Here is a 10140-nt window from a genome sequence, read left to right as displayed (position 1 = left end):
ATACCAGAGGCTGATGGAAGATTTCCTTCTGTCAACCTAACTAGCACCTCTCGGAGGGGTGGATTTACTGCAGTGACAGAAGAACCCCATCACTGTAGTAAGTGTCTACGCTACAGCTCCGCTACTGTAGCAGTTTCTAGTGTAGACATCCCCAAACACCTGCCTCAGAGACAGAGGACTTGTAGTGCCATTACTTATTACAATTCCCAGAGGGATCTCCCACAGCCTTCAGGAATAAAAGCAATGCTTAAAAGCAGGGACTTAAGTAAACATACAAAAAAAAACCTAGTGAAAGGGTCCCATTCTTTGTTATGGAAGATAATAGTTGTGATAAAAGTTTAAACAAAGTCGAAAAGTTGTCAGGCTGGAATTCTGCTAGTGACTTCAGCTCGCAAATATCAGCCCAGGAAGAGTAAATTCCAGGATGCTGGTTTAGATGTGTTGACACACCGTTTACACAATGTCTAAAAATCTCTTAAAAGCAGGTAACAATGAGGCATCATTCTTACATAAGTGTGTACCTGTTCTCAACACATCATCAGGAGCATCTGAAAGAAAAATACAGAGGAAAAGTTTGATAAGGAGAATGTGGTGAGGAAGAAATGCCTAATGCCAGTCTGCAATCTTGGGGCTAGGGAGAGATGTGGAGGGTCCATCTTTATCCTGCACATTAAGAGCAGGAGTTGGGGATGGAGTGTCCTGAGGAACATCTGATTTTGGCACTCAGAGCTGAAAGGAAGGTCCAGTGCTTAGGGAACTGGCCTGGGACTCCTGACAACTGTATTCAGTTCCCTCTTCTGCCCCAGACTTCCAGTGTGACCCTTGGGCAAGAGACAGTTTCTTTGTGCCTCTTCCCTACCTCATAGGGCTGTTGTGAGTATAAATACATTGAAGATTGTCAGATGCTCAAATACTACAGTAACAGGAATCAATTAAAATCCATCTGCTCATATGCACGTATTTACACAGTCATGCTGGGTGGAAGTATGCTGGGAAGGTTGTACACAGATTTGCATGGAACTTCAGCGAGGCTATTTCTACTTTTTCTGCTCAGCAAGTGGCTAAAGGCCAAGTTGTAAGCTCGAATATTCAGAGGACAAGTCCCTTCTGCCAAACAGGACTCTTGAACACAAGTTTAAAACCAGTGAGCTAAAGTAACTACAACAGTTGGCCCCCTTCCTGGGCCCCTCTCATAAGAATCATTTGCAGTCATAAAATTCCTAAGCAGAGTTTCAAGGCTTTTCTAACTGCAAGAGGCACTGTTAGATGTGAAGGACAAAAGCTAGCTAAAAAAATGTCTTTGGTTAAATAAGAGGGCAGGAACTGTTAAAAACACATCTGGCAGTAGCTGGGGAAGGGAAAAGTTGGCCAGAGTATTTGGCTCTTAACCCTGCCCCTGCAGAAACTATGGCAGCAAGAAAGAGGCTCTTGTCTGTGGCTCAGAACCCTGGAGTCTGGAAGACTCTGAAAACCAGACTGAAGTGCCATCTTCCCCACTTGTTTCAGCCACATACCTTAGCTTAAGCTAAGATTAGATGTAATTGGAGACAGGGACTTTTTTCTATGATGCATCTGCACAGCACCTAGCACACTGGGGCTCCTAACCTGGCTGGGACCTCTGTATTACAAATCGCTACAAACCGTACAATAGTAACAGCAGCAGAGGACCCTGATAAGGGATGCAGCAACAGTGTGAAGGTTAGACCTTGATCAAGGAAGGTGAGACTGTAAGAAGGGAGAAGGTGGCTCTAGTTCCATTGATTTAATGCCACCAATAGAAACAATGTAGCTGCCTAGGATTATAAACCATAAACTTCTGCAGGCATTTGTAAATAGCCATATTACTGATTGAAAGCCAGTCATTAACTGCATAGTAAAGGTTTGTCTACACAACGTTGTGTGGCATTAAACTATCCCAGTATCAGGGCCGGCTCCAGGCCCCAGCTCAGCAAGCAGGTGCTTGGGGCAGCACGCCGGGCTCTTCAGCAGCAGGTCCCTCTCGGAGGGAAGGACCTGCTGCCGAATTGCCGCCAAAGAAGAAAGCGGCGCAGTGCAGCTGCCGCCGATCGCGGCTGGTTGGTTTTTTTTTCCCGCCACTTGGGGCAACAAACTCTGGAGCCGGCCCTGCCCCGTATAATTAAAATGGTACAACCCCACTAATGGGGGCACAGTTACACCAGTAAAAAGGGGTTTACACCAATACAACTTATTCCCATACAAGAAAGTGGAAAAAGCTACACTGTTATCAGGCACTTTATACCAGTATAACTGTGTCTACACTTGCAGAGTTTTTGCACCGTCAGTTTCAGCAGTGATAGTGACCTGGTGAAAGAAAAGCGCTGGTTTGTGTACTCACTTCCATAGGCATCAGGGAGCGTTTACATTTGGAGCACTTCCATCCCCAATGACAGCAGCGCACAGAGGGCAGCTATCCCACAGTATAGCTCTCTCCATTTTGATTATAGGTCTTGTGGGAAGGGGGCGGGGGGGGTGATCACGGGGCATCCTGGGTCCCTGCACAGTCTCCTCTCCTCAAACACTGATCAGCTCCAGTGGCTCAGCATTGCTCCAAGCAGGGGATGCTCCATGGAACAGACAGACTGTCCCCTGGCCAGATAAGTGAGCACTTCCCAAGAAAACAGGAAGGGGAGTTTCAAAGGTCCCAGGGCTTTACAAGGAGGAGTGGTGGATATCTGTTTACCTGGTGTCAGAGCAGCAGAGCTGCTGGCCAGAGTGGTCACCTTGGCACTGTGGGATATCCCGTGGAGGCACATCACTGCAAAAGCATCACCGGTAAGAGCTGTACACCTCTTGTGGAGGTGGTTTTCTTTTTGTGGTGAAAACTTTTGAGTTTCACTGCAAAAAAAAGTCATTGGCAGGCAGTGCATTCTCCACAGTTTTTGTGCAAAAATGGGACTTTTTCCATGCTTTAAATGACAAGTCTAGACATGCCCTAGAGGTTGTACCAGTTTACACTAACTGAAATAGTTACACTGGTCCAAAAATGGTGGGAACCAGGCCTAAGTCACCAAAGAAAGTCTAGGGGGAAAATGTCAAGGCAGCTTTCATAGGAGAAGCTAAGCATCCTCCATGCCATTCATTTAAGGCACAAATAGCAAAGAGAAGTGGAAATGGTTAGCTGGAATAGAGAAAGTGGTGCCAGACCTCTTAAGCCCTCTCGTACACTCTCTTTTCAAGAGGCAGCGGGGACAGCAGTCTCTTCTATAGGAAAAACAAACATAACTGCAACAGGAGGCAAAAAAGAGGAACCCACCTTAAGACAAAGGAACCATAGTCTGGCTATGTTAGCAGCGCAGAGTTTAGCCAAAGCAGTAGGAAGAGCAGATTTAATGCGCTAGTGACCTTTTGCTGATGTATGAGCATAGGTGCTGGAACTAAGGGTGCTGGGGTGCAGCGGCCTGAAGTGCTTTCCATTATATGCGGGGTTTAGTTTGGTTCAATGGCTCTCAGTACCCCCACTATAAAAAACTGTTCCAGGATCCCTGCGTATAAGTGAAAGACAATGGCACTGTTACACCTTTCTTCTTAAAAAGAACAGGAAGCTCGCCCAAAGTAATGGCTGTTGTATGGGTTTGATTCTGCCATGGATGGTGATATTTTTATTAGCTATAAAGTCAGTCCTTCCTCCCCTCAAAGTTTCTATTATCAGCTTGTCCTTCAGCTAGCAGGCTAAGTAGAGTGAAAACAACCTGTAAGGAAGACCTAGCTATTCTTTGTCTCCAAGGACAAGGAGAAACAATGGATTTGTGAGAAAGATTTCAGCTGTAAAAGCCTAAATGGCAGCTACTGGTTTTACTGGGGCGAGAGAAAACAATGGGTGTTTTTACCGTGAGGTGTATTGTCACGCAAGTTTGAAGGACACACTGGAATTGGACGTCATTGTAAATTTGAAAGAACTTCTGGAATTGCTACTTCAAAAGCCTAAGCAAGAAGGGGTGGTGCGGAAGCCTTGCTCCTCCAGCCTCCTGGCCCTGCTCTGACAGTTGTACTCTGTTATGGTATCTCACTCCATGCATGCATGTCTTTAAGCACTACCCTAAAAAAGCTTTTTTCGTTTGGTGTGTCTCAGATAAAATCACTATCCTTTGTCCTCCCTTTTCTGAAGCTCTGGGCAGACCAGTTGATCTAGTGCAGTACTTGCTGACTACTCTAGTGATCTGCACTGTTACATTATTCTAGAATACAGTCTGGGATGATTAGAGTCTTGCTCAGAGCAAAAGCAATCCCAAAAGTGATGTGATTGGCTGTGCACCATTTGAGGCAATGTTGTGTGGCCACATGTTGGGTTACAGGCATTCTAGGAGGCTGCAACAGCTATCCTAACGCTTTGTTCTCCCATTGAAGCAAGGTCTTGAAAGCTCATCTGAGCAGAACAATCTCCTTCATCTAACCAGTCAAGAATGCGGAGTTAAGACAGACTGATATAGGAGGGAGAAGCAGAAATATCAGTGCGACTGAGGCATACATTATGGCACAGAGCACTCCCTCATTCCAACACATCAACACAAAACTCCTGTGTCACTGGAGACATGCACATTTACTGCTCAAGGCCAAAACGCAACAGCTACAACAGTCTTAGGTAAAACATCATCATCTCCCTCACTTCCTGCCCAACTTACACCTGCTTTTGCAGAATATCTGCACAAAATGTGTCTGAGGAGGTTCACGACTGACACTTGCAGCATTTACAGCACCAGGTTCCACTGTGTTTCTGAATAGCTAAGCATCATTTGCGGCAGGCCCAGCATCTCTTCAGTTCACAGCCCAATACCTCATCCTTACTTTCACACATATAGCAGGCAGGTGTGATATCTATATTGCAGACTGCACTGTCACTGCTTGGCAGCTGGCTCCTCCATCTTGCTTTCAGCCTCACAAGTACACATTTCCACCACTGTTCTGCTCCTGCCACGTCTGGAGTTGAATTCCTAGTGTTGACAGGTTTTTACAGCTCCTGGCCACGATATGGCAGATGGGGAGAGAAACAGTTTCAAACAGTTTTCTGCCTTAGTCTAGTCTTCATTAGGAAATTAGGCCGGAAAAATCCACACACCTAAGTGATAGTTAAACCGACCTAGCACCCTGGCGTAGACAGCACTAGGTTGACAGAATTCTGTCGACCTAGCTACTACCTTTCGGAGAGGTGGAGTACCTATGCCAACAGGAAAACCCCTCCTGTCGGTGTAGGTAGCATCTTCACTGGATCAACACTGCTGCAGCATTTTAAATGTAGACAAGCCCTTAGGGGGAAGCTTGCACCTCAGCTAACAGGAGGCAACCTGTTGATATCTGCTGGGGCTGATTTCTATTTTCTACTAATCTGGAGCCATCTGAACTCCCCAGACTTAGCTGAGTACAAGATCTAAGGACACCACCACTCAAGAGGATTTTGAGCCAAGACAGGTAGGAGCCAGCTGGAAGAAAAAAGGTTGCCTTTTTTGAAAAACATTTTAGGAAGTTATTTTCAGTTTAGAGTTTGCAAAGTCTTGGCCAAAAAAAAGGTTAATGTAGACAACATATACATTGTAAATGTATACAAGCATTCCCAAAATCCAAAGACAACTTAGGTAGGAAAACAGTATGGCTAGAATCTAAGCAGCTGCATGCTAGTTCTCTGAAGTTAAAGAGTCTGGGAGAGGGTGGGGAGACAGCCTCAGATAAATTTCCTGTGAATACTTGCTGTTTATTTCCTTTTGTTTTTTGCTTGTTGCTCCCATTCCTTGGCACTGAGTCATTTGCTCTAGCTGAATCAGTGACTTCTCAGCATCTGACACACAACCTTGCATTAAGATAGATAACGTAGTACCCATTCTGTGAAGGAGAGGGGGAGAGATAAGGAACTGAATTACACAAGTATAGTTTTAGAAGATGGATTTCAGGAGCTACAGCATATTCTATGCCATTCACAAGTCTTTCATTTTTGATTATGACTTTACATTCTACCAAATACCAAAACTTCAAAACATTGTTTTCAAATGAAAAGCACACATATTTCTTTCAAAAAAATGTCAAAACAGGACATTTCAGCATTTTTGAACTCCTTCCCCCCTTCCCCCTCTTCTCCAGCAAAACAGGATTTGGACAAGAGACAATTTTGCAAAGTGTTTAGATTTAGCCGGAACTGCATTCTGACAGAAAACTGTTCCATCCAAGTTTTTCTGACCATGTCTAATTATTTTAATATATATAAAATTAAATCAGGACGTCAAAATGATTTTAGAATTTTGCCCTAAAATCTCATCAACATACCCAGTCCTGCAAAATATTTTGATTTGGACAAAACTGCATTTTCTAATAAAAAACTATTCTGTAAAAAAAAAAAAAAATTTCAACGGCTCTAATTGCCATGTTCTGTGGCCTGTACCATGCAGGGGATTAGACTAGAGGATCATAATGGTTCCTTCTGACCTAAGGGCAGGTCTTCACTACCCACTGGATAGAGATCAAGCTATTGGGGATCAATTTATTGCATCTCGTCTAGACGCGGATAAATCGATCCCTGAACACCCTCCCCGTCGACTCTGGAACTCCAGCTCTTGAGAGGCGGAAGCGGAGTCAATGGGGGAGTGGTAGTGGTCGACTCACTGCCGGCTTCATGGCCAGGAAAGTTCAGTGACTTCGCATAGCTGAAGTTGTGTATCTCAGGTCGACCCCCCACCCCCACCGTAGAGCAGGGCTAAGTATCTACTAATAAATAAAATATAATTTATTTGTGCTTTTATTTCAATAAAGGTATTACTTGTTATTTACATGCTTCTGTATATACGTTAACTAATAAAAGCCTTAGGAAGAACACACATGCTGTCACACACCTATAAACCTTGGTTTAGACAAAAGATATTACTCACCTTATCTATCTGATCAACTTCTGTTGGTGAGAGACACAAGTTTTCCAGCCACACACAGCTCTTCTTCAGGTCTGAGAAAGGAACTCTCAGCTTCACCGCAAAATGTGATGTGGAACAGATTGTTTAGTATTTAGCACATATTGTAAGGGACCATTCAAGGTATAATGGCCCATTAACACCTCTGCAGTTTTAGGGGGGCAAAAGAGGGCTAGTGGGCTTGTTGTAACAACAAGACATAAATTTAGATGACCATTGTAGCATGGCTCAAACAGTATCAATATTTTTTACCCAAGCTTGTTTTTTCAAAAAGATACTATTAATATTGTGAGTTTCCGAGACACACCCTCGCCCATCAGAGCCACAATGATTAAGTAGCATGGAGGCAGATTAGCCAGTATGCAGGGGGACCTTGCAGATTGCAAAACTAGGGTCTGCACCACTTTCTGGCAGGGCTTGTCTACATCAGAAAGTTGCAGCGCTGGTGAGGGAGTTACAGCGCTGCAACTTTGAAGGTGTACACATCTGCAGGGCATCACCAGCGCTGCAACTCCGTTTGCAGCGCTGGCCGTACTCCCGTTTTGTCTCGGGTGTAGAGGATCCAGCGCTGGTGATCCAGCGCTGGTAATCCAATGTAGACACTTACCAGCGCTTTTCTTGACCTCCGTGGAAGGAGGAAGCCTCTGGTAATCAAGCTGGTCTCCTTTCCCGGTTTGCTCTCTCGTTCCCGGAACCCCGAGCAAGCAGGTCTCCTTCCCTGCGGTTTGCAGGGGGGTTCGGGGAACGCGAGAGCAAACCGCGGCGAAGCTGGTCTCCTTCCCCGGTTTGCTCTCGCGTTTCCCGAACCCCCCTTGAAGCCGCCCAACAGCGCTGCAGTGTGGCCACATCTAACACCACTTGCAGCGCTGGTTGCTGTAAGTGTGGCCACTCTGCAGCGCTGGCCCTATACAGCTGTACTAATACAGCTGTAACAACCAGCGCTGCAAAATTTTAGATGTAGACATGGCCTGGAAGGCCACTTCAGAGTAGTGAGATGTGGCCATTATGCTGACAGACTCAGCTCAAACTCCAATAGATTAAGTACAAGTAGATCTCAGGTTCTATTCCAACTAGAAGCTGCCTTGCTCATGGAAGCGAGTTGATTCTTTACCAAAGTTCCCCCTGTGAAAAGCTTGTTTGTACAGGCTGTATGCAGTACTGTGTCAATTTCACCCCTTGGGATTAGAGTTTGCTCAACTGTTTCAAATTTGAGGGCAAATTTTATTTGTAGATTCCACTGCCAGAAGAGACCATTGTGATCATCTAATTTAGTCTCCTGTGTAACACAGACCATAGAACTCCCCCTCCAAAATAATTCCTAGAGCAGGTCTTTTAGGCAAAACATCCAATCTTGATTTAAAAATTGTAAGTGATGGAGAATTCACTATGACCCTTTGTAAATTGTTCCAATGGTGCATTATGCTCACCATTAAAAATTTACACTGTATTTCCAGTCTGAATTTGTCTAGCTTCATGATTGTGTTCTCTCTCTCTCCTAGATTGAAAAGCACACAAATATTTAGTCCCTACATAGGTACTTCTAGACCACTGGTTCTCAACCTGCAGCCTGTTTGTGGCCCAATCAGCACACAGCTGCAGTCCATGTGACATCCTCAGGGCCATAAAGGTAGTATTGGATGTGGCCCACAAAGGTAAATAGGTGAAGAACCCCTGTTCTAGACCAGTGGTTCTCAAACTAGGGCCGCCGCTTGTTCAGGGAAAGCCCCTGGTGGACTGGGACGGTTTGTTTACCTGCCACGTCCGCAGGTTCGGCTGATCGCGGCTCCCACCGGCTGCGGTTCGCCGCTGCAGGCCAATGGGGCTGGGAAGGGTGGCCAGAATGTCCCTCGGCCCATGCTGCTTCCTGCGGCCTCCATTGGCCTGAAACAAACCGCAGCCACTGGGAGCCGCAATCGGCCAAACCTGCGGACGTGCAAGTAAACAAAGTGGCCCCATCCGCCAGGGACTTTCCCTGAACAAGCAGCGGCCCTAGTCTGAGAATCACTGGTCTAGACTGTAATCAAGTCACTGCACTGAAGATGTTATTGTCCTCAAAATAAATTTAAAGCTCAGCTTTATGCCTCCAGATCTGCAATCTCTCACTGTAAAAAGCTACATACAAGTGATGTACCACTACAATCTTTGTTTAGCTATGTTGACATCTAAAAAGCCAAAACAGCATTTGACGATTTTCTCAAATGTTTTTGTTTTAATAAGATCATTGGGGTATCTGAGCTCCTTTTAAGAGTTATCACACACTGATTTTTGAGATACCCTATACATAGAACAGGAAGCAACTGGGGTGATTTTAAGGTACGGTATCTATCTTTTAAAAAGAATGAACACTAAGCATTTCCTAGACTTTTACTACATCAGTTACCACTACAGAGGCCACACAACTGGAAGTGAACTGGATTCAACAAGTTGTTTACTAAATCCCAATCACCTACACCTGTGCACTCATCACTGAAGGCCCAATTTGGCTTGCAGAATCCATTGTTGGTGGCTCTTCAGGAGAAGAACCCAGATTTGACTTCAGTGAGAGAGAGGCCAGGCTCTTAAAGTCCAGGATGCATTTGTGGCAGACATTTTTACCTGTAATTAGTAACCTCATTTTGGGGAGAACATGGACACCAATGTCAAACCCCAAAGAACCATTTTTAATTTAGTCACTTCTCAGAATACAACTGCACTTTTTAAGCAAATGAGTCCTTTATAAAGCTGTTTAATAAACTAAATTCCATAACATGTAAAGGCAGTTATTTCTTTTGTGGTAAGAACACATGATTAGGTGTCTGGGCCACACACGAAAGCAATTTTATCCATATTTCTTACCCTGATATGAAATATTCTGTATCAGCAAGACAACTTACAGAGTCAACATTTTTAAGGCACTGCATACTCTAACATATCCCAACTCACCAATAAGAGAAGTTACCCTGAAGATGTTACTTTTAAACTAATAAGCTCATTCAAAGATATATTCCCTATCAATGGGGTCTGTTCTCCCACTGGAGACAGCTAACTTCCACGAATGCTGAGTGAAGAGCACTATTAGTCCCCATACACAGATGGGAGCCTCTGATCTCAGTTGTATTTCCACCAAGAAAAACAGTGCATCTTGTTTCCTGCAAACTAAGCTGAAAACTGCTGTACATTTGTGTAGACAGGGGAAACTACATTTAATACTGGTAGGAAAGTGACGTTTGACTATCAAGAGCAGTGAGGCTTTTCC

Source organism: Gopherus evgoodei, chromosome 4, assembly GCF_007399415.2.
Source record: "Gopherus evgoodei ecotype Sinaloan lineage chromosome 4, rGopEvg1_v1.p, whole genome shotgun sequence".
In the NCBI taxonomy this organism is placed as follows: domain Eukaryota; kingdom Metazoa; phylum Chordata; order Testudines; family Testudinidae; genus Gopherus; species Gopherus evgoodei.
Note: the sequence above shows the minus strand (reverse complement) of the source record.